Here is a 25,950-nt window from a genome sequence, read left to right on the forward strand (position 1 = left end):
GTTGCGATTCGTTTGAGCCGCTACGTGCAAACTTGAATCGCAATTCTGAGCCTAACCCGCGCAAGCTGGATGACCGCGTTATGCACATCATGCCTAGAAGTGCCTGTAAGGCTTTGTGTGTATTAACTTGTTGCGATTCGTTTGAGCCGCTACGTGCAAACTTGAATCGCAGTTCTGAGCCTAACCCGCGCAAGCTGGATGAACGCGTTATGCACATCATGCCTAGAAGTGCCTGTAAGGCTTTTTGTGTATTAACTTGTTGCGATTCGCTTTAGCCACTATGTGCGAACTTGAATCGCATTTCTGAGCCTAACCCGCGCAAGCTGGATGACCGCGTTTTGCAAATAATGCGTAAAAGTGCCTGTAAGGTGTTGTGTCTATTAACTTGTTGCGATTCGTTTGAGCCGCTACGTGCAAACTTGAATCGCAGTTCTGAGCCTAACCCGCGCAAGCTGGATGACCACGTTTTGCACATCATGCCTAGAAGTGCCTTTAAGGCGTTGTGTGTATTAACTTGTTGCGATTCGTTTGAGCCGCTACGTGCAAACTTGAATCGCAGTTCTGAGCCTAACCCGCGCAAGCTGGATGACCGCTTTATGCACATCATGCGTAGAAGTGCCTGTAAGGCTTTTTGTGTATTAACTTGTTGCGATTCGCTTTAGCCACTATGTGCGAACTTGAATCGCAGTTCTGAGCCTAACCCGCGCAAGCTGGATGACCGCGTTTCGCAAATAATGCGTAAAAGTGCCTGTAAGGCTTTGTGTGTATTAACTTGTTGCGATTCGTTTGAGCCGCTACGTGCAAACTTGAATCGCAATTCTGAGCCTAACCCACGCAAGCTGGATGACCGCGTTATGCACATCATGCCTAGAAGTGCCTGTAAGGCTTTGTGTGTATTAACTTGTTGCGATTCGCTTTAGCCACTATGTGCGAACTTGAATCGCAGTTCTGAGCCTAACCCGCGCAAGCTGGATAACCACGTTTTGCACATCATGCCTAATAGTGCCTTTAAGGCGTTGTGTGTATTAACTTGTTTCGATTCGTTTGAGCCGCCACGTGCAAACTTGAATCGCAGTTCTGAGCCTAACCCGCGCAAGCTGGATGACCACGTTTTGCACATCATGCCTAAAAGTGCCTTTAAGTCGTTGTGTGTATTAACTTGTTGCGATTCGTTTGAGCCGCTACGTGCAAACTTGAATCGCAGTTCTGAGCCTAACCCGCGCAAGCTGGATGACCGCGTTATGCACATCATGCCTAGAAGTGCCTGTAAGGCTTTTTGTGTATTAACTTGTTGCGATTCGCTTTAGCCACTATGTGCGAACTTGAATCGCAGTTCTGAGCCTAACCCGCGCAAGCTGGATGACCGCGTTTTGCAAATAATGCGTAAAAGTGCCTGTAAGGTGTTGTGTGTATTAACTTGTTGCGATTCGTTTGAGCCGCTACGTGCAAACTTGAATCGCAGTTCTGAGGCTAACCCGCGCAAGCTGGATGACCACGTTTTGCACATCATGCCTAGAAGTGCCTGTAAGGCTTTTTGTGTATTAACTTGTTGCGATTCGTTTGAGCCGCTACGTGCAAACTTGAATCGCAGTTCTGAGCCTAACCCGCGCAAGCTGGATGACCGCGTTATGCACATCATGCCTAGAAGTGCCTGTAAGGCTTTGTGTGTATTAACTTGTTGCGATTCGCTTTAGCCGCTATGTGCGAACTTGAATCGCAGTTCTCAGCCTAACCCGCGCAAGCTGGATGACCTCGTTTTTCACATCATGCCTAAAAGTGCCTGTAAGGCTTTGTGTGTATTAACTTGTTACGATTCGCTTTAGCCGCTATGTGCGAACTTGAATCGCAGTTCTCAGCCTAACCCGCGCAAGCTGGATGACCACGTTTTGCACATCATGCCTAGAAGTGCCTGTAAGGCTTTGTGTGTATTAACTTGTTGCGATTCGTTTGAGCCGCTACGTGCAAACTTGAATCGCAGTTCTGAGCCTAACCCGCGCAAGCTGGATGACCACGTTTTGCACATAATGCCTAAAAGTGCCTTTAAGGCGTTGTATGTATTAACTTGTTGCGATTCGTTTGAGCCGCTACGTGCAAACTTGAATCGCAGTTCTGAGCCTAACCCGCTCAAGCTGGATGACCGCGTTATGCACATCATGCCTAGAAGTGCCTGTAAGGCTTTGTGTGTATTAACTTGTTGCGATTCGCTTTAGCCGCTATGTGCGAACTTGAATCGCAGTTCTCAGCCTAACCCGCGCAAGCTGGATGACCTCGTTTTTCACATCATGCCTAAAAGTGCCTGTAAGGCTTTGTGTGTATTAACTTGTTGCGATTCGCTTTAGCCGCTATGTGCGAACTTGAATCGCAGTTCTGAGCCTAACCCGCGCAAGCTGGATAACCACGTTTTGCACATCATGCCTAAAAGTGCCTTTAAGGCGTTGTGTGTATTAACTTGTTGCGATTCGTTTGAGCCGCTACGTGCAAACTTGAATCGCTGTTCTGAGCCTAACCCGCGCAAGCTGGATGACCACGTTTTGCACATCATGCCTAAAAGTGCCTTTAAGTCGTTGTGTGTATTAACTTGTTGCGATTCGTTTGAGCCGCTACGTGCAAACTTGAATCGCAGTTCTGAGCCTAACCCGCGCAAGCTGGATGACCACGTTTTGCACATCATGCCTAGAAGTGCCTGTAAGGCTTTGTGTGTATTAACTTGTTGCGATTCGTTTGAGCCGCTACGTGCAAACTTGAATCGCAGTTCTGAGCCTAACCCGCGCAAGCTGGATGACCACGTTTTGCACATCATGCCTAAAAGTGCCTTTAAGGCGTTGTATGTATTAACTTGTTGCGATTCGTTTGAGCCGCTACGTGCAAACTTGAATCGCAGTTCTGAGCCTAACCCGCTCAAGCTGGATGACCGCGTTATGCACATCATGCCTAGAAGTGCCTGTAAGGCTTTGTGTGTATTAACTTGTTGCGATTCGCTTTAGCCGCTATGTGCGAACTTGAATCGCAGTTCTCAGCCTAACCCGCGCAAGCTGGATGACCTCGTTTTTCACATCATGCCTAAAAGTGCCTGTAAGGCTTTGTGTGTATTAACTTGTTGCGATTCGCTTTAGCCGCTATGTGCGAACTTGAATCGCAGTTCTGAGCCTAACCCGCGCAAGCTGGATAACCACGTTTTGCACATCATGCCTAAAAGTGCCTTTAAGGCGTTGTGTGTATTAACTTGTTGCGATTCGTTTGAGCCGCTACGTGCAAACTTGAATCGCTGTTCTGAGCCTAACCCGCGCAAGCTGGATGACCACGTTTTGCACATCATGCCTAAAAGTGCCTTTAAGTCGTTGTGTGTATTAACTTGTTGCGATTCGTTTGAGCCGCTACGTGCAAACTTGAATCGCAGTTCTGAGCCTAACCCGCGCAAGCTGGATGACCGCGTTATGCACATCATGCCTAGAAGTGCCTGTAAGGCTTTTTGTGTATTAACTTGTTGCGATTCGCGTTAGCCACTATGTGCGAACTTGAATCGCAGTTCTGAGCCTAACCCGCGCAAGCTGGATGACCGCGTTTTGCAAATAATGCGTAAAAGTTCCTGTAAGGTGTTGTGTGTATTAACTTGTTGCGATTCGTTTGAGCCGCTACGTGCAAACTTGAATCGCAGTTCTGAGCCTAACCCGCGCAAGCTGGATGACCGCGTTATGCACATCATGCCTAGAAGTGCCTGTAAGGCTTTGTGTGTATTAACTTGTTGCGATTCGCTTTAGCCACTACGTGCGAACTTGAATCGCAGTTCTGAGCCTAACCCGCGCAAGCTGGATAACCTCGTTTTGCACATCATGCCGAAAAGTGCCTTTAAGTCGTTGTGTGTATTAACTTGTTGCGATTTGTTTGAGCCTCTACGTGCAAACTTGAATCGCAATTCTGAGCCTAACCCGCGCAAGCTGGATGACCGCGTTATGCACATCATGCCTACAAGTGCCTGTAAGGCTTTGTGTGTATTAACTTGTTGCGATTCGTTTGAGCCGCTACGTGCAAACTTGAATCGCAATTCTGAGCCTAACCCGCGCAAGCTGGATGACCGCGTTATGCACATCATGCCTAGAAGTGCCTGTAAGGCTTTGTGTGTATTAACTTGTTGCGATTCGTTTGAGCCGCTACGTGCAAACTTGAATCGCAGTTCTGAGCCTAACCCGCGCAAGCTGGATGACCACGTTTAGCACATCATGCCTAAAAGTGCCTTTAAGGCGTTGTGTGTATTAACTTGTTGCGATTCGTTTGAGCCGCTACGTGCAAACTTGAATCGCAGTTCTGAGCCTAACCCGCGCAAGCTGGATGACCGCGTTATGCACATCATGCCTAGAAGTGCCTGTAAGGCTTTTTGTGTATTAACTTGTTGCGATTCGCTTTAGCCACTATGTGCGAACTTGAATCGCAGTTCTGAGCCTAACCCGAGCAAGCTGGATGGCCGCGTTTTGCAAATAATGCGTAAAAGTGCCTGTAAGGTGTTGTGTGTATTAACTTGTTGCGATTCGTTTGAGCCGCTACGTGCAAACTTGAATCGCAGTTCTGAGCCTAACCCGCGCAAGCTGGATGACCACGTTTTGCACATCATGCCTAGAAGTGCCTGTAAGGCTTTTTGTGTATTAACTTGTTGCGATTCGATTTAGCCACTATGTGCGAACTTGAATCGCAGTTCTGAGCCTAACCCGCGCAAGCTGGATGACCGCCTTATGCACATCATGCCTAGAAGTGCCTGTAAGGCTTTTTGTGTATTAACTTGTTGCGGTTCGCTTTAGCCACTATGTGCGAACTTGAATCGCAGTTCTGAGCCTAACCCGCGCAAGCTGGATGACCGCGTTTTGCAAATAATGCGTAAAAGTGCCTGTAAGGCGTTGTGTATATTAACTTGTTGCGATTCGTTTGAGCCGCTACGTGCAAACTTGAATCGCAATTCTGAGCCTAACCCGCGCAAGCTGGATGACCGCGTTATGCACATCATGCCTAGAAGTGCCTGTAAGGCTTTGTGTGTATTAACTTGTTGCGATTCGCTTTAGCCACTACGTGCGAACTTGAATCGCAGTTCTGAGCCTAACCCGCGCAAGCTGGATAACCTCGTTTTGCACATCATGCCGAAAAGTGCCTTTAAGTTTTGTGTGTATTAACTTGTTGCGATTCGTTTGAGCCTCTACGTGCAAACTTGAATCGCAATTCTGAGCCTAACCCGCGCAAGCTGGATGACCGCGTTATGCACATCATGCCTACAAGTGCCTGTAAGGCTTTGTGTGTATTAACTTGTTGCGATTCGTTTGAGCCGCTACGTGCAAACTTGAATCGCAGTTCTGAGCCTAACCCGCGCAAGCTGGATGACCACGTTTTGCACATCATGCCTAAAAGTGCCTTTAAGGCGTTGTATGTATTAACTTGTTGCGATTCGTTTGAGCCGCTACGTGCAAACTTGAATCGCAGTTCTGAGCCTAACCCGCTCAAGCTGGATGACCGCGTTATGCACATCATGCCTAGAAGTGCCTGTAAGGCTTTGTGTGTATTAACTTGTTGCGATTCGCTTTAGCCGCTATGTGCGAACTTGAATCGCAGTTCTCAGCCTAACCCGCGCAAGCTGGATGACCTCGTTTTTCACATCATGCCTAAAAGTGCCTGTAAGGCTTTGTGTGTATTAACTTGTTGCGATTCGCTTTAGCCGCTATGTGCGAACTTGAATCGCAGTTCTGAGCCTAACCCGCGCAAGCTGGATAACCACGTTTTGCACATCATGCCTAAAAGTGCCTTTAAGGCGTTGTGTGTATTAACTTGTTGCGATTCGTTTGAGCCGCTACGTGCAAACTTGAATCGCTGTTCTGAGCCTAACCCGCGCAAGCTGGATGACCACGTTTTGCACATCATGCCTAAAAGTGCCTTTAAGTCGATGTGTGTATTAACTTGTTGCGATTCGTTTGAGCCGCTACGTGCAAACTTGAATCGCAGTTCTGAGCCTAACCCGCGCAAGCTGGATGACCGCGTTATGCACATCATGCCTAGAAGTGCCTGTAAGGCTTTTTGTGTATTAACTTGTTGCGATTCGCGTTAGCCACTATGTGCGAACTTGAATCGCAGTTCTGAGCCTAACCCGCGCAAGCTGGATGACCGCGTTTTGCAAATAATGCGTAAAAGTGCCTGTAAGGTGTTGTGTGTATTAACTTGTTGCGATTCGTTTGAGCCGCTACGTGCAAACTTGAATCGCAGTTCTGAGCCTAACCCGCGCAAGCTGGATGACCGCGTTATGCACATCATGCCTAGAAGTGCCTGTAAGGCTTTGTGTGTATTAACTTGTTGCGATTCGCTTTAGCCACTACGTGCGAACTTGAATCGCAGTTCTGCGCCTAACCCGCGCAAGCTGGATAACCTCGTTTTGCACATCATGCCGAAAAGTGCCTTTAAGTCGTTGTGTGTATTAACTTGTTGCGATTTGTTTGAGCCTCTACGTGCAAACTTGAATCGCAATTCTGAGCCTACCCCGCGCAAGCTGGATGACCGCGTTATGCACATCATGCCTACAAGTGCCTGTAAGGCTTTGTGTGTATTAACTTGTTGCGATTCGTTTGAGCCGCTACGTGCAAACTTGAATCGCAATTCTGAGCCTAACCCGCGCAAGCTGGATGACCGCGTTATGCACATCATGCCTAGAAGTGCCTGTAAGGCTTTGTGTGTATTAACTTGTTGCGATTCGTTTGAGCCGCTACGTGCAAACTTGAATCGCAGTTCTGAGCCTAACCCGCGCAAGCTGGATGAACGCGTTATGCACATCATGCCTAGAAGTGCCTGTAAGGCTTTTTGTGTATTAACTTGTTGCGATTCGCTTTAGCCACTATGTGCGAACTTGAATCGCATTTCTGAGCCTAACCCGCGCAAGCTGGATGACCGCGTTTTGCAAATAATGCGTAAAAGTGCCTGTAAGGTGTTGTGTCTATTAACTTGTTGCGATTCGTTTGAGCCGCTACGTGCAAACTTGAATCGCAGTTCTGAGCCTAACCCGCGCAAGCTGGATGACCACGTTTTGCACATCATGCCTAGAAGTGCCTTTAAGGCGTTGTGTGTATTAACTTGTTGCGATTCGTTTGAGCCGCTACGTGCAAACTTGAATCGCAGTTCTGAGCCTAACCCGCGCAAGCTGGATGACCGCTTTATGCACATCATGCGTAGAAGTGCCTGTAAGGCTTTTTGTGTATTAACTTGTTGCGATTCGCTTTAGCCACTATGTGCGAACTTGAATCGCAGTTCTGAGCCTAACCCGCGCAAGCTGGATGACCGCGTTTCGCAAATAATGCGTAAAAGTGCCTGTAAGGCTTTGTGTGTATTAACTTGTTGCGATTCGTTTGAGCCGCTACGTGCAAACTTGAATCGCAATTCTGAGCCTAACCCACGCAAGCTGGATGACCGCGTTATGCACATCATGCCTAGAAGTGCCTGTAAGGCTTTGTGTGTATTAACTTGTTGCGATTCGCTTTAGCCACTATGTGCGAACTTGAATCGCAGTTCTGAGCCTAACCCGCGCAAGCTGGATAACCACGTTTTGCACATCATGCCTAATAGTGCCTTTAAGGCGTTGTGTGTATTAACTTGTTGCGATTCGTTTGAGCCGCCACGTGCAAACTTGAATCGCAGTTCTGAGCCTAACCCGCGCAAGCTGGATGACCACGTTTTGCACATCATGCCTAAAAGTGCCTTTAAGTCGTTGTGTGTATTAACTTGTTGCGATTCGTTTGAGCCGCTACGTGCAAACTTGAATCGCAGTTCTGAGCCTAACCCGCGCAAGCTGGATGACCGCGTTATGCACATCATGCCTAGAAGTGCCTGTAAGGCTTTTTGTGTATTAACTTGTTGCGATTCGCTTTAGCCACTATGTGCGAACTTGAATCGCAGTTCTGAGCCTAACCCGCGCAAGCTGGATGACCGCGTTTTGCAAATAATGCGTAAAAGTGCCTGTAAGGTGTTGTGTGTATTAACTTGTTGCGATTCGTTTGAGCCGCTACGTGCAAACTTGAATCGCAGTTCTGAGGCTAACCCGCGCAAGCTGGATGACCACGTTTTGCACATCATGCCTAGAAGTGCCTGTAAGGCTTTTTGTGTATTAACTTGTTGCGATTCGTTTGAGCCGCTACGTGCAAACTTGAATCGCAGTTCTGAGCCTAACCCGCGCAAGCTGGATGACCGCGTTATGCACATCATGCCTAGAAGTGCCTGTAAGGCTTTGTGTGTATTAACTTGTTGCGATTCGCTTTAGCCGCTATGTGCGAACTTGAATCGCAGTTCTCAGCCTAACCCGCGCAAGCTGGATGACCTCGTTTTTCACATCATGCCTAAAAGTGCCTGTAAGGCTTTGTGTGTATTAACTTGTTACGATTCGCTTTAGCCGCTATGTGCGAACTTGAATCGCAGTTCTTAGCCTAACCCGCGCAAGCTGGATGACCACGTTTTGCACATCATGCCTAGAAGTGCCTGTAAGGCTTTGTGTGTATTAACTTGTTGCGATTCGTTTGAGCCGCTACGTGCAAACTTGAATCGCAGTTCTGAGCCTAACCCGCGCAAGCTGGATGACCACGTTTTGCACATCATGCCTAAAAGTGCCTTTAAGGCGTTGTATGTATTAACTTGTTGCGATTCGTTTGAGCCGCTACGTGCAAACTTGAATCGCAGTTCTGAGCCTAACCCGCTCAAGCTGGATGACCGCGTTATGCACATCATGCCTAGAAGTGCCTGTAAGGCTTTGTGTGTATTAACTTGTTGCGATTCGCTTTAGCCGCTATGTGCGAACTTGAATCGCAGTTCTCAGCCTAACCCGCGCAAGCTGGATGACCTCGTTTTTCACATCATGCCTAAAAGTGCCTGTAAGGCTTTGTGTGTATTAACTTGTTGCGATTCGCTTTAGCCGCTATGTGCGAACTTGAATCGCAGTTCTGAGCCTAACCCGCGCAAGCTGGATAACCACGTTTTGCACATCATGCCTAAAAGTGCCTTTAAGGCGTTGTGTGTATTAACTTGTTGCGATTCGTTTGAGCCGCTACGTGCAAACTTGAATCGCTGTTCTGAGCCTAACCCGCGCAAGCTGGATGACCACGTTTTGCACATCATGCCTAAAAGTGCCTTTAAGTCGTTGTGTGTATTAACTTGTTGCGATTCGTTTGAGCCGCTACGTGCAAACTTGAATCGCAGTTCTGAGCCTAACCCGCGCAAGCTGGATGACCACGTTTTGCACATCATGCCTAGAAGTGCCTGTAAGGCTTTGTGTGTATTAACTTGTTGCGATTCGTTTGAGCCGCTACGTGCAAACTTGAATCGCAGTTCTGAGCCTAACCCGCGCAAGCTGGATGACCACGTTTTGCACATCATGCCTAAAAGTGCCTTTAAGGCGTTGTATGTATTAACTTGTTGCGATTCGTTTGAGCCGCTACGTGCAAACTTGAATCGCAGTTCTGAGCCTAACCCGCTCAAGCTGGATGACCGCGTTATGCACATCATGCCTAGAAGTGCCTGTAAGGCTTTGTGTGTATTAACTTGTTGCGATTCGCTTTAGCCGCTATGTGCGAACTTGAATCGCAGTTCTCAGCCTAACCCGCGCAAGCTGGATGACCTCGTTTTTCACATCATGCCTAAAAGTGCCTGTAAGGCTTTGTGTGTATTAACTTGTTGCGATTCGCTTTAGCCGCTATGTGCGAACTTGAATCGCAGTTCTGAGCCTAACCCGCGCAAGCTGGATAACCACGTTTTGCACATCATGCCTAAAAGTGCCTTTAAGGCGTTGTGTGTATTAACTTGTTGCGATTCGTTTGAGCCGCTACGTGCAAACTTGAATCGCTGTTCTGAGCCTAACCCGCGCAAGCTGGATGACCACGTTTTGCACATCATGCCTAAAAGTGCCTTTAAGTCGTTGTGTGTATTAACTTGTTGCGATTCGTTTGAGCCGCTACGTGCAAACTTGAATCGCAGTTCTGAGCCTAACCCGCGCAAGCTGGATGACCGCGTTATGCACATCATGCCTAGAAGTGCCTGTAAGGCTTTTTGTGTATTAACTTGTTGCGATTCGCGTTAGCCACTATGTGCGAACTTGAATCGCAGTTCTGAGCCTAACCCGCGCAAGCTGGATGACCGCGTTTTGCAAATAATGCGTAAAAGTTCCTGTAAGGTGTTGTGTGTATTAACTTGTTGCGATTCGTTTGAGCCGCTACGTGCAAACTTGAATCGCAGTTCTGAGCCTAACCCGCGCAAGCTGGATGACCGCGTTATGCACATCATGCCTAGAAGTGCCTGTAAGGCTTTGTGTGTATTAACTTGTTGCGATTCGCTTTAGCCACTACGTGCGAACTTGAATCGCAGTTCTGAGCCTAACCCGCGCAAGCTGGATGACCTCGTTTTTCACATCATGCCTAAAAGTGCCTGTAAGGCTTTGTGTGTATTAACTTGTTGCGATTCGCTTTAGCCGCTATGTGCGAACTTGAATCGCAGTTCTCAGCCTAACCCGCGCAAGCTGGATGACCGCGTTATGCACATCATGCCTAGAAGTGCCTGTAAGGCTTTGTGTGTATTAACTTGTTGCGATTCGTTTGAGCCGCTACGTGCAAACTTGAATCGCAGTTCTGAGCCTAACCCGCGCAAGCTGGATGACCACGTTTAGCACATCATGCCTAAAAGTGCCTTTAAGGCGTTGTGTGTATTAACTTGTTGCGATTCGTTTGAGCCGCTACGTGCAAACTTGAATCGCAGTTCTGAGCCTAACCCGCGCAAGCTGGATGACCGCGTTATGCACATCATGCCTAGAAGTGCCTGTAAGGCTTTTTGTGTATTAACTTGTTGCGATTCGCTTTAGCCACTATGTGCGAACTTGAATCGCAGTTCTGAGCCTAACCCGAGCAAGCTGGATGGCCGCGTTTTGCAAATAATGCGTAAAAGTGCCTGTAAGGTGTTGTGTGTATTAACTTGTTGCGATTCGTTTGAGCCGCTACGTGCAAACTTGAATCGCAGTTCTGAGCCTAACCCGCGCAAGCTGGATGACCACGTTTTGCACATCATGCCTAGAAGTGCCTGTAAGGCTTTTTGTGTATTAACTTGTTGCGATTCGATTTAGCCACTATGTGCGAACTTGAATCGCAGTTCTGAGCCTAACCCGCGCAAGCTGGATGACCGCCTTATGCACATCATGCCTAGAAGTGCCTGTAAGGCTTTTTGTGTATTAACTTGTTGCGGTTCGCTTTAGCCACTATGTGCGAACTTGAATCGCAGTTCTGAGCCTAACCCGCGCAAGCTGGATGACCGCGTTTTGCAAATAATGCGTAAAAGTGCCTGTAAGGCGTTGTGTATATTAACTTGTTGCGATTCGTTTGAGCCGCTACGTGCAAACTTGAATCGCAATTCTGAGCCTAACCCGCGCAAGCTGGATGACCGCGTTATGCACATCATGCCTAGAAGTGCCTGTAAGGCTTTGTGTGTATTAACTTGTTGCGATTCGCTTTAGCCACTACGTGCGAACTTGAATCGCAGTTCTGAGCCTAACCCGCGCAAGCTGGATAACCTCGTTTTGCACATCATGCCGAAAAGTGCCTTTAAGTCGTTGTGTGTATTAACTTGTTGCGATTCGTTTGAGCCTCTACGTGCAAACTTGAATCGCAATTCTGAGCCTAACCCGCGCAAGCTGGATGACCGCGTTATGCACATCATGCCTACAAGTGCCTGTAAGGCTTTGTGTGTATTAACTTGTTGCGATTCGTTTGAGCCGCTACGTGCAAACTTGAATCGCAGTTCTGAGCCTAACCCGCGCAAGCTGGATGACCACGTTTTGCACATCATGCCTAAAAGTGCCTTTAAGGCGTTGTATGTATTAACTTGTTGCGATTCGTTTGAGCCGCTACGTGCAAACTTGAATCGCAGTTCTGAGCCTAACCCGCTCAAGCTGGATGACCGCGTTATGCACATCATGCCTAGAAGTGCCTGTAAGGCTTTGTGTGTATTAACTTGTTGCGATTCGCTTTAGCCGCTATGTGCGAACTTGAATCGCAGTTCTCAGCCTAACCCGCGCAAGCTGGATGACCTCGTTTTTCACATCATGCCTAAAAGTGCCTGTAAGGCTTTGTGTGTATTAACTTGTTGCGATTCGCTTTAGCCGCTATGTGCGAACTTGAATCGCAGTTCTGAGCCTAACCCGCGCAAGCTGGATAACCACGTTTTGCACATCATGCCTAAAAGTGCCTTTAAGGCGTTGTGTGTATTAACTTGTTGCGATTCGTTTGAGCCGCTACGTGCAAACTTGAATCGCTGTTCTGAGCCTAACCCGCGCAAGCTGGATGACCGCGTTTTGCAAATAATGCGTAAAAGTGCCTGTAAGGTGTTGTGTGTATTAACTTGTTGCGATTCGTTTGAGCCGCTACGTGCAAACTTGAATCGCAGTTCTGAGCCTAACCCGCGCAAGCTGGATGACCGCGTTATGCACATCATGCCTAGAAGTGCCTGTAAGGCTTTGTGTATATTAACTTGTTGCGATTCGCTTTAGCCACTACGTGCGAACTTGAATCGCAGTTCTGAGCCTAACCCGCGCAAGCTGGATGACCACGTTTTGCACATCATGCCTAAAAGTGCCTTTAAGGCGTTGTATGTATTAACTTGTTGCGATTCGTTTGAGCCGCTACGTGCAAACTTGAATCGCAGTTCTGAGCCTAACCCGCTCAAGCTGGATGACCGCGTTATGCACATCATGCCTAGAAGTGCCTGTAAGGCTTTGTGTGTATTAACTTGTTGCGATTCGCTTTAGCCGCTATGTGCGAACTTGAATCGCAGTTCTCAGCCTAACCCGCGCAAGCTGGATGACCTCGTTTTTCACATCATGCCTAAAAGTGCCTGTAAGGCTTTGTGTGTATTAACTTGTTGCGATTCGTTTGAGCCGCTACGTGCAAACTTGAATCGCTGTTCTGAGCCTAACCCGCGCAAGCTGGATGACCGCGTTTTGCAAATAATGCGTAAAAGTGCCTGTAAGGTGTTGTGTGTATTAACTTGTTGCGATTCGTTTGAGCCGCTACGTGCAAACTTGAATCGCAGTTCTGAGCCTAACCCGCGCAAGCTGGATGACCGCGTTATGCACATCATGCCTAGAAGTGCCTGTAAGGCTTTGTGTATATTAACTTGTTGCGATTCGCTTTAGCCACTACGTGCGAACTTGAATCGCAGTTCTGAGCCTAACCCGCGCAAGCTGGATAACCTCGTTTTGCACATCATGCCGAAAAGTGCCTTTAAGTCGTTGTGTGTATTAACTTGTTGCGATTTGTTTGAGCCTCTACGTGCAAACTTGAATCGCAATTCTGAGCCTAACCCGCGCAAGCTGGATGACCGCGTTATGCACATCATGCCTACAAGTGCCTGTAAGGCTTTGTGTGTATTAACTTGTTGCGATTCGTTTGAGCCGCTACGTGCAAACTTGAATCGCAATTCTGAGCCTAACCCGCGCAAGCTGGATGACCGCGTTATGCACATCATGCCTAGAAGTGCCTGTAAGGCTTTGTGTGTATTTACTTGTTGCGATTCGTTTGAGCCGCTACGTGTAAACTTGAATCGCAGTTCTGAGCCTAACCCGCGCAAGCTGGATGACCACGTTTAGCACATCATGCCTAAAAGTGCCTTTAAGGCGTTGTGTGTATTAACTTGTTGCGATTCGTTTGAGCCGCTACGTGCAAACTTGAATCGCAGTTCTGAGCCTAACCCGCGCAAGCTGGATGACCGCGTTTTGCAAATAATGCGTAAAAGTGCCTGTAAGGTGTTGTGTGTATTAACTTGTTGCGATTCGTTTGAGCCGCTACGTGCAAACTTGAATCGCAGTTCTGAGCCTAACCCGCGCAAGCTGGATGACCACGTTTTGCACATCATGCCTAGAAGTGCCTGTAAGGCTTTTTGTGTATTAACTTGTTGCGATTCGATTTAGCCAATATGTGCGAACTTGAATCGCAGTTCTGAGCCTAACCCGCGCAAGCTGGATGACCGCCTTATGCACATCATGCCTAGAAGTGCCTGTAAGGCTTTGTGTGTATTAACTTGTTGCGATTCGCTTTAGCCACTACGTGCGAACTTGAATCGCAGTTCTGAGCCTAACCCGCGCAAGCTGGATAACCTCGTTTTGCACATCATGCCGAAAAGTGCCTTTAAGTCGTTGTGTGTATTAACTTGTTGCGATTCGTTTGAGCCTCTACGTGCAAACTTGAATCGCAATTCTGAGCCTAACCCGCGCAAGCTGGATGACCGCGTTATGCACATCATGCCTACAAGTGCCTGTAAGGCTTTGTGTGTATTAACTTGTTGCGATTCGTTTGAGCCGCTACGTGCAAACTTGAATCGCAGTTCTGAGCCTAACCCGCGCAAGCTGGATGACCACGTTTTGCACATCATGCCTAAAAGTGCCTTTAAGGCGTTGTGTGTATTAACTTGTTGCGATTCGTTTGAGCCGCTACGTGCAAACTTGAATCGCAGTTCTGAGCCTAACCCGCGCAAGCTGGATGACCGCGTTATGCACATCATGCCTAGAAGTGCCTGTAAGGCTTTTTGTGTATTAACTTGTTGCGATTCGCTTTAGCCACTATGTGCGAACTTGAATCGCAGTTCTGAGCCTAACCCGCGCAAGCTGGATGACCGCGTTTTGCAAATAATGCGTAAAAGTGCCTGTAAGGCTTTGTGTGTATTAACTTGTTGCGATTCGTTTGAGCCGCTACGTGCAAACTTGAATCGCAATTCTGAGCCTAACCCGCGCAAGCTGGATGACCGCGTTATGCACATCATGCATAGAAGTGCCTGTAAGGCTTTGTGTGTATTAACTTGTTGCGATTCGCTTTAGCCACTATGTGCGAACTTGAATCGCAGTTCTGAGCCTAACCCGCGCAAGCTGGATAACCACGTTTTGCACATCATGCCTAAAAGTGCCTTTAAGGCGTTGTGTGTATTAACTTGTTGCGATTCGTTTGAGCCGCTACGTGCAAACTTGAATCGCAGTTCTGAGCCTAACCCGCGCAAGCTGGATGACCACGTTTTGCACATCATGCCTAAAAGTGCCTTTAAGTCGTTGTGTGTATTAACTTGTTGCGATTCGTTTGAGCCGCTACGTGCAAACTTGAATCGCAGTTCTGAGCCTAACCCGCGCAAGCTGGATGACCGCGTTATGCACATCATGCCTAGAAGTGCCTGTAAGGCTTTGTGTGTATTAACTTGTTGCGATTCGTTTGAGCCGCTACGTGCAAACTTGAATCGCAGTTCTGAGCCTAACCCGCGCAAGCTGGATGACCACGTTTAGCACATCATGCCTAAAAGTGCCTTTAAGGCGTTGTGTGTATTAACTTGTTGCGATTCGTTTGAGCCGCTACGTGAAACTTGAATCGCAGTTCTGAGCCTAACCCGCGCAAGCTGGATGACCACGTTTAGCACATCATGCCTAAAAGTGCCTTTAAGGCGTTGTGTGTATTAACTTGTTGCGATTCGTTTGAGCCGCTACGTGCAAACTTGAATCGCAGTTCTGAGCCTAACCCGCGCAAGCTGGATGACCGCGTTATGCACATCATGCCTAGAAGTGCCTGTAAGGCTTTGTGTATATTAACTTGTTGCGATTCGTTTGAGCCGCTACGTGCAAACTTGAATCGCAGTTCTGAGCCTAACCCGCGCAAGCTGGATGACCGCGTTATGCACATCATGCCTAGAAGTGCCTGTAAGGCTTTGTGTATATTAACTTGTTGCGATTCGCTTTAGCCACTATGTGCGAACTTGAATCGCAGTTCTGAGCCTAACCCGCGCAAGCTGGATGACCACGTTTTGCACATCATGCCTAAAAGTGCCTTTAAGTCGTTGTGTGTATTAACTTGTTGCGATTCGTTTGAGCCGCTACGTGCAAACTTGAATCGCAATTCTGAGCCTAACCCGCGCAAGCTGGATGACCGCGTTATGCACATCATGCCTAGAAGTGCCTGTAAGGCTTTGTGTGTATTAACTTGTTGCGATTCGTTTGAGCCGCTACGTGCAAACTTGAATCGCAGTTCTGAGCCTAACCCGCGCAAGCTGGATGACCGCGTTTTGCAAATAATGCGTAAAAGTGCCTGTAAGGTGTTGTGTGTATTAACTTGTTGCGATTCGTTTGAGCCGCTACGTGCAAACTTGAATCGCAGTTCTGAGCCTAACCCGCGCAAGCTGGATGACCACGTTTTGCACATCATGCCTAGAAGTGCCTGTAAGGCTTTTTGTGTATTAACTTGTTGCGATTCGATTTAGCCAATATGTGCGAACTTGAATCGCAGTTCTGAGCCTAACCCGCGCAAGCTGGATGACCGCCTTATGCACATCATGCCTAGAAGTGCCTGTAAGGCTTTGTGTGTATTAACTTGTTGCGATTCGCTTTAGCCACTACGTGCGAACTTGAATCGCAGTTCTGAGCCTAACCCGCGCAAGCTGGATAACCTCGTTTTGCACATCATGCCGAAAAGTGCCTTTAAGTCGTTGTGTGTATTAACTTGTTGCGATTCGTTTGAGCCTCTACGTGCAAACTTGAATCGCAATTCTGAGCCTAACCCGCGCAAGCTGGATGACCGCGTTATGCACATCATGCCTACAAGTGCCTGTAAGGCTTTGTGTGTATTAACTTGTTGCGATTCGTTTGAGCCGCTACGTGCAAACTTGAATCGCAGTTCTGAGCCTAACCCGCGCAAGCTGGATGACCACGTTTTGCACATCATGCCTAAAAGTGCCTTTAAGGCGTTGTGTGTATTAACTTGTTGCGATTCGTTTGAGCCGCTACGTGCAAACTTGAATCGCAGTTCTGAGCCTAACCCGCGCAAGCTGGATGACCGCGTTATGCACATCATGCCTAGAAGTGCCTGTAAGGCTTTTTGTGTATTAACTTGTTGCGATTCGCTTTAGCCACTATGTGCGAACTTGAATCGCAGTTCTGAGCCTAACCCGCGCAAGCTGGATGACCGCGTTTTGCAAATAATGCGTAAAAGTGCCTGTAAGGCTTTGTGTGTATTAACTTGTTGCGATTCGTTTGAGCCGCTACGTGCAAACTTGAATCGCAATTCTGAGCCTAACCCGCGCAAGCTGGATGACCGCGTTATGCACATCATGCATAGAAGTGCCTGTAAGGCTTTGTGTGTATTAACTTGTTGCGATTCGCTTTAGCCACTATGTGCGAACTTGAATCGCAGTTCTGAGCCTAACCCGCGCAAGCTGGATAACCACGTTTTGCACATCATGCCTAAAAGTGCCTTTAAGGCGTTGTGTGTATTAACTTGTTGCGATTCGTTTGAGCCGCTACGTGCAAACTTGAATCGCAGTTCTGAGCCTAACCCGCGCAAGCTGGATGACCGCGTTATGCACATCATGCCTAGAAGTGCCTGTAAGGCTTTTTGTGTATTAACTTGTTGCGATTCGCTTTAGCCACTATGTGCGAACTTGAATCGCAGTTCTGAGCCTAACCCGCGCAAGCTGGATGACCACGTTTTGCACATCATGCCTAAAAGTGCCTTTAAGTCGTTGTGTGTATTAACTTGTTGCGATTCGTTTGAGCCGCTACGTGCAAACTTGAATCGCAGTTCTGAGCCTAACCCGCGCAAGCTGGATGACCGCGTTATGCACATCATGCCTAGAAGTGCCTGTAAGGCTTTTTGTGTATTAACTTGTTGCGATTCGCTTTAGCCACTATGTGCGAACTTGAATCGCAGTTCTGAGCCTAACCCGCGCAAGCTGGATGACCGCGTTTTGCAAATAATGCGTAAAAGTGCCTGTAAGGCTTTGTGTGTATTAACTTGTTGCGATTCGTTTGAGCCGCTACGTGCAAACTTGAATCGCAATTCTGAGCCTAACCCGCGCAAGCTGGATGACCGCGTTATGCACATCATGCATAGAAGTGCCTGTAAGGCTTTGTGTGTATTAACTTGTTGCGATTCGCTTTAGCCACTATGTGCGAACTTGAATCGCAGTTCTGAGCCTAACCCGCGCAAGCTGGATGACCACGTTTTGCACATCATGCCTAAAAGTGCCTTTAAGTCGTTGTGTGTATTAACTTGTTGCGATTCGTTTGAGCCGCTACGTGCAAACTTGAATCGCAGTTCTGAGCCTAACCCGCGCAAGCTGGATGACCGCGTTATGCACATCATGCCTAGAAGTGCCTGTAAGGCTTTTTGTGTATTAACTTGTTGCGATTCGCTTTAGCCACTATGTGCGAACTTGAATCGCAGTTCTGAGCCTAACCCGCGCAAGCTGGATGACCGCGTTTTGCAAATAATGCGTAAAAGTGCCTGTAAGGCTTTGTGTGTATTAACTTGTTGCGATTCCTTTGAGCCGCTACGTGCAAACTTGAATCGCAGTTCTGAGCCTAACCCACGCAAGCTGGATGACCTCGTTTCTCACATCATGCCTAAAAGTGCCTGTAAGGCTTTGTGTGTATTAACTTGTTGCGATTAGCTTTAGCCGCTATGTGCGAACTTGAATCGCAGTTCTCAGCCTAACCCGCGCAAGCTGGATGACCACGTTTTGCACATCATGCCTAAAAGTGCCTTTAAAGCGTTGTGTGTATTAACTTGTTGCGATTCGTTTGAGCCGCTACGTGCAAACGAATCGCAGTTCTGAGCCTAACCCGCGCAAGCTGGATGACCGCGTTATGCACATCATGCCTAGAAGTGCCTGTAAGGCTTTGTGTGTATTAACTTGTTGCGATTCGTTTGAGCCTCTACGTGCAAACTTGAATCGCAATTCTGAGCCTAACCCGCGCAAGCTGGATGACCGCGTTATGCACATCATGCCTACAAGTGCCTGTAAGGCTTTGTGTGTATTAACTTGTTGCGATTCGTTTGAGCCGCTACGTGCAAACTTGAATCGCAATTCTGAGCCTAACCCGCGCAAGCTGGATGACCGCGTTATGCACATCATGCCTAGAAGTGCCTGTAAGGCTTTGTGTGTATTAACTTGTTGCGATTCGTTTGAGCCGCTACGTGCAAACTTGAATCGCAATTCTGAGCCTAACCCGCGCAAGCTGGATGACCGCGTTATGCACATCATGCATAGAAGTGCCTGTAAGGCTTTGTGTGTATTAACTTGTTGCGATTCGCTTTAGCCACTATGTGCGAACTTGAATCGCAGTTCTGAGCCTAACCCGCGCAAGCTGGATAACCACGTTTTGCACATCATGCCTAAAAGTGCCTTTAAGGCGTTGTGTGTATTAACTTGTTGCGATTCGTTTGAGCCGCTACGTGCAAACTTGAATCGCAGTTCTGAGCCTAACCCGCGCAAGCTGGATGACCGCGTTATGCACATCATGCCTAGAAGTGCCTGTAAGGCTTTTTGTGTATTAACTTGTTGCGATTCGCTTTAGCCACTATGTGCGAACTTGAATCGCAGTTCTGAGCCTAACCCGCGCAAGCTGGATGACCACGTTTTGCACATCATGCCTAAAAGTGCCTTTAAGTCGTTGTGTGTATTAACTTGTTGCGATTCGTTTGAGCCGCTACGTGCAAACTTGAATCGCAGTTCTGAGCCTAACCCGCGCAAGCTGGATGACCGCGTTATGCACATCATGCCTAGAAGTGCCTGTAAGGCTTTTTGTGTATTAACTTGTTGCGATTCGCTTTAGCCACTATGTGCGAACTTGAATCGCAGTTCTGAGCCTAACCCGCGCAAGCTGGATGACCGCGTTTTGCAAATAATGCGTAAAAGTGCCTGTAAGGCTTTGTGTGTATTAACTTGTTGCGATTCGTTTGAGCCGCTACGTGCAAACTTGAATCGCAATTCTGAGCCTAACCCGCGCAAGCTGGATGACCGCGTTATGCACATCATGCATAGAAGTGCCTGTAAGGCTTTGTGTGTATTAACTTGTTGCGATTCGCTTTAGCCACTATGTGCGAACTTGAATCGCAGTTCTGAGCCTAACCCGCGCAAGCTGGATGACCACGTTTTGCACATCATGCCTAAAAGTGCCTTTAAGTCGTTGTGTGTATTAACTTGTTGCGATTCGTTTGAGCCGCTACGTGCAAACTTGAATCGCAGTTCTGAGCCTAACCCGCGCAAGCTGGATGACCGCGTTATGCACATCATGCCTAGAAGTGCCTGTAAGGCTTTTTGTGTATTAACTTGTTGCGATTCGCTTTAGCCACTATGTGCGAACTTGAATCGCAGTTCTGAGCCTAACCCGCGCAAGCTGGATGACCGCGTTTTGCAAATAATGCGTAAAAGTGCCTGTAAGGCTTTGTGTGTATTAACTTGTTGCGATTCCTTTGAGCCGCTACGTGCAAACTTGAATCGCAGTTCTGAGCCTAACCCACGCAAGCTGGATGACCTCGTTTCTCACATCATGCCTAAAAGTGCCTGTAAGGCTTTGTGTGTATTAACTTGTTGCGATTAGCTTTAGCCGCTATGTGCGAACTTGAATCGCAGTTCTCAGCCTAACCCGCGCAAGCTGGATGACCACGTTTTGCACATCATGCCTAAAAGTGCCTTTAAAGCGTTGTGTGTATTAACTTGTTGCGATTCGTTTGAGCCGCTACGTGCAAACGAATCGCAGTTCTGAGCCTAACCCGCGCAAGCTGGATGACCGCGTTATGCACATCATGCCTAGAAGTGCCTGTAAGGCTTTGTGTGTATTAACTTGTTGCGATTCGTTTGAGCCTCTACGTGCAAACTTGAATCGCAATTCTGAGCCTAACCCGCGCAAGCTGGATGACCGCGTTATGCACATCATGCCTACAAGTGCCTGTAAGGCTTTGTGTGTATTAACTTGTTGCGATTCGTTTGAGCCGCTACGTGCAAACTTGAATCGCAATTCTGAGCCTAACCCGCGCAAGCTGGATGACCGCGTTATGCACATCATGCCTAGAAGTGCCTGTAAGGCTTTGTGTGTATTAACTTGTTGCGATTCGTTTGAGCCGCTACGTGCAAACTTGAATCGCAGTTCTGAGCCTAACCCGCGCAAGCTGGATGACCACGTTTAGCACATCATGCCTAAAAGTGCCTTTAAGGCGTTGTGTGTATTAACTTGTTGCGATTCGTTTGAGCCGCTACGTGCAAACTTGAATCGCAGTTCTGAGCCTAACCCGCGCAAGCTGGATGACCGCGTTATGCACATCATGCCTAGAAGTGCCTGTAAGGCTTTGTGTGTATTAACTTGTTGCGATTCGCTTTAGCCACTATGTGCGAACTTGAATCGCAGTTCTGAGCCTAACCCGCGCAAGCTGGATGACCGCGTTTTGCAAATAATGCGTAAAAGTGCCTGTAAGGTGTATTAACTTGTTGCGATTCGTTTGAGCCGCTACGTGCAAACTTGAATCGCAGTTCTGAGCCTAACCCGCGCAAGCTGGATGACCACGTTTTGCACATCATGCCTAGAAGTGCCTGTAAGGCTTTTTGTGTATTAACTTGTTGCGATTCGATTTAGCCACTATGTGCGAACTTGAATCGCAGTTCTGAGCCTAACGCGCGCAAGCTGGATGACCGCCTTATGCACATCATGCCTAGAAGTGCCTGTAAGGCTTTTTGTGTGTTAACTTGTTGCGATTCGCTTTAGCCACTATGTGCGAACTTGAATCGCAGTTCTGAGCCTAACCCGCGCAAGCTGGATGACCGCGTTTTGCAAATAATGCGTAAAAGTGCCTGTAAGGCGTTGTGTGTATTAACTTGTTGCGATTCGTTTGAGCCGCTACGTGCAAACTTGAATCGCAATTCTGAGCCTAACCCGCGCAAGCTGGATGACCTCGTTATGCACATCATGCCTAGAAGTGCCTGTAAGGCTTTGTGTGTATTAACTTGTTGCGATTCGCTTTAGCCACTACGTGCGAACTTGAATCGCAGTTCTGAGCCTAACCCGCGCAAGCTGGATAACCTCGTTTTGCACATCATGCCGAAAAGTTACTTTAAGTCGTTGTGTGTATTAACTTGTTGCGATTCGTTTGAGCCGCTACGTGCAAACTTGAATCGCAGTTCTGAGCCTAACCCGCGCAAGCTGGATGACCGCGTTATGCACATCATGCCTAGAAGTGCCTGTAAGGCTTTTTGTGTATTAACTTGTTGCGATTCGCTTTAGCCACTATGTGCGAACTTGAATCGCAGTTCTGAGCCTAACCCGCGCAAGCTGGATGACCGCGTTTTGCAAATAATGCGTAAAAGTGCCTGTAAGGCTTTGTGTGTATTAACTTGTTGCGATTCGTTTGAGCCGCTACGTGCAAACTTGAATCGCAATTCTGAGCCTAACCCGCGCAAGCTGGATGACCGCGTTATGCACATCATGCCTAGAAGTGCCTGTAAGGCTTTGTGTGTATTAACTTGTTGCGATTCGCTTTAGCCACTATGTGCGAACTTGAATCGCAGTTCTGAGCCTAACCCGCGCAAGCTGGATAACCACGTTTTGCACATCATGCCTAAAAGTGCCTTTAAGGCGTTGTGTGTATTAACTTGTTGCGATTCGTTTGAGCCGCTACGTGCAAACTTGAATCGCAGTTCTGAGCCTAACCCGCGCAAGCTGGATGACCACGTTTTGCACATCATGCCTAAAAGTGCCTTTAAGTCGTTGTGTGTATTAACTTGTTGCGATTCGTTTGAGCCGCTACGTGCAAACTTGAATCGCAGTTCTGAGCCTAACCCGCGCAAGCTGGATGACCCGCGTTATGCACATCATGCCTAGAAGTGCCTGTAAGGCTTTTTGTGTATTAACTTGTTGCGATTCGCTTTAGCCACTATGTGCGAACTTGAATCGCAGTTCTGAGCCTAACCCGCGCAAGCTGGATGACCGCGTTTCGCAAATAATGCGTAAAAGTGCCTGTAAGGTGTTGTGTGTATTAACTTGTTGCGATTCGTTTGAGCCGCTACGTGCAAACTTGAATCGCAGTTCTGAGCCTAACCCGCGCAAGCTGGATGACCACGTTTTGCACATCATGCCTAGAAGTGCCTGTAAGGCTTTTTGTGTATTAACTTGTTGCGATTCGCTTTAGCCGCTATGTGCGAACTTGAATCGCAGTTCTCAGCCTAACCCGCGCAAGCTGGATGACCTCGTTTTTCACATCATGCCTAAAAGTGCCTGTAAGGCTTTGTGTGTATTAACTTGTTGCGATTCGCTTTAGCCGCTATGTCATCATCATCATCAGCCTGATTATACCCACTGCAGGGCGAAGGCCTCTCCCATATTTCTCCACTTAACCCGGTTCTGTGCTAGCTGCATCCACTTGACCCCTGCGAACTTAATCTCATCCGCCCACCTAACTTTCTGCCGCCCCCTGCTACGCTTTCCTTCCCTTGGAATCCAGTTTGTTACCCTCAGCGACCATCGGTTATCCTCTCTTCGCCCTACATGTCCTGCCCATGTCCATTTCTTCTTAATTTCCACTAGAATGTCGGTAACTTGAGTTATTTCTCTGACCCACTCTGCACGCTTTCTATCTCTTAATGTTACCCCTACCATTTTTCGTTCCATAGCCCTCTGGGTTGTCCTCAACTTAAGTAGAACTCTCTTGGTTAGCCTCCACGTTTCAGCCCCATAGGTGAGTACAGGCAAGATGCAACTGTTGTATACTTTCCTCTTGAGCGATACCGGTAAGCTGCTAGTCATAATCTGCGAGTGCTTGCCAAATGCGCACCATCCCAATCTTATTCTTCTTGTTATTTCCTTTTCATGGTCCGGATCTGCGGTTACTACCTGTCCTAGGTAGACATATTCGCCTACTACTTCCAGTATTTCGCTACCTAATGTAAACTGCTGTTCCTTCCCGAGGCTGTTGAACATTACCTTAGTCTTCTGCATATTGATTTTCAAGCCTACCTTTCTACTTTTTCTGTCTAGGTCATCAATCATTATTTGCAGTCCATCCCCCGAGTTGCTTAGCAAGGCAATGTCATCAGCAAATCGCAGATTACTGAGGTATTCTCCATCTACCCTTATCCCTAACTGCCCCCATTCCAAGTCTCTGAATACTTCCTCTAAACAAGCTGTGAATAGTACTGGGGAGATTGTGTCTCCTTGCCTAACACCTTTCTTTATGGGAATTTTGTTACTTTCTTTATGCAGAACTATGGTTGCTGTGCAGCCACTATATATATCTTCCAGCACTTTCACGTACGGCTCGTCTACCCCCTGATTTCGCAATGCCTGCATCGCAATGCCTGCAAAGCCGCTATGTGCGAACTTGAATCGCAGTTCTCAGCCTAACCCGCGCAAGCTGGATGACCACGTTTTGCACATCATGCCTAGAAGTGCCTGTAAGGCTTTGTGTGTATTAACTTGTTGCGATTCGTTTGAGCCGCTACGTGCAAACTTGAATCGCAGTTCTGAGCCTAACCCGCGCAAGCTGGATGACCACGTTTTGCACATCATGCCTAAAAGTGCCTTTAAGGCGTTGTATGTATTAACTTGTTGCGATTCGTTTGAGCCGCTACGTGCAAACTTGAATCGCAGTTCTGAGCCTAACCCGCTCAAGCTGGATGACCGCGTTATGCACATCATGCCTAGAAGTGCCTTTAAGTCGTTGTGTGTATTAACTTGTTGCGATTCGTTTGAGCCGCTACGTGCAAACTTGAATCGCAGTTCTGAGCCTAACCCGCGCAAGCTGGATGACCGCGTTATGCACATCATGCCTAGAAGTGCCTGTAAGGCTTTTTGTGTATTAACTTGTTGCGATTCGCTTTAGCCACTATGTGCGAACTTGAATCGCAGTTCTGAGCCTAACCCGCGCAAGCTGGATGACCGCGTTTTGCAAATAATGCGTAAAAGTGCCTGTAAGGTGTTGTGTGTATTAACTTGTTGCGATTCGTTTGAGCCGCTACGTGCAAACTTGAATCGCAGTTCTGAGCCTAACCCGCGCAAGCTGCATGACCACGTTTTGCACATCATGCCTAGAAGTGCCTGTAAGGCTTTTTGTGTATTAACTTGTTGCGATTCGATTTAGCCACTATGTGCGAACTTGAATCGCAGTTCTGAGCCTAACCCGCGCAAGCTGGATGACCGCCTTATGCACATCATGCCTAGAAGTGCCTGTAAGGCTTTTTGTGTATTAACTTGTTGCGATTCGCTTTAGCCACTATGTGCGAACTTGAATCGCAGTTCTGAGCCTAACCCGCGCAAGCTGGATGACCGCGTTTTGCAAATAATGCGTAAATGTGCCTGTAAGGTGTTGTGTGTATTAACTTGTTGCGATTCGTTTGAGCCGCTACGTGCAAACTTGAATCGCAGTTCTGAGCCTAACCCGCGCAAGCTGCATGACCACGTTTTGCACATCATGCCTAGAAGTGCCTGTAAGGCTTTTTGTGTATTAACTTGTTGCGATTCGATTTAGCCACTATGTGCGAACTTGAATCGCAGTTCTGAGCCTAACCCGCGCAAGCTGGATGACCGCGTTTTGCAAATAATGCGTAAAAGTGCCTGTAAGGCGTTGTGTGTATTAACTTGTTGCGATTCGTTTGAGCCGCTACGTGCAAACTTGAATCGCAATTCTGAGCCTAACCCGCGCAAGCTGGATGACCGCGTTATGCACATCATGCCTAGAAGTGCCTAACTTGTTGCGATTCGTTTGAGCCTCTACGTGCAAACTTGAATCGCAATTCTGAGCCTAACCCGCGCAAGCTGGATGACCGCGTTATGCACATCATGCCTACAAGTGCCTGTAAGGCTTTGTGTGTATTAACTTGTTGCGATTCGTTTGAGCCGCTACGTGCAAACTTGAATCGCAGTTCTGAGCCTAACCCGCGCAAGCTGGATGACCACGTTTTGCACATCATGCCTAAAAGTGCCTTTAAGGCGTTGTGTGTATTAACTTGTTGCGATTCGTTTGAGCCGCTACGTGCAAACTTGAATCGCAGTTCTGAGCCTAACCCGCGCTAGCTGGATGACCGCGTTATGCACATCATGCCTAGAAGTGCCTGTAAGGCTTTTTGTGTATTAACTTGTTGCGATTCGCTTTAGCCACTATGTGCGAACTTGAATCG

This window comes from Amblyomma maculatum, unplaced genomic scaffold, assembly GCF_055883805.1.
Source record: "Amblyomma maculatum isolate TAMU_Amacu unplaced genomic scaffold, ASM5588380v1 scaffold_21, whole genome shotgun sequence".
In the NCBI taxonomy this organism is placed as follows: domain Eukaryota; kingdom Metazoa; phylum Arthropoda; class Arachnida; order Ixodida; family Ixodidae; genus Amblyomma; species Amblyomma maculatum.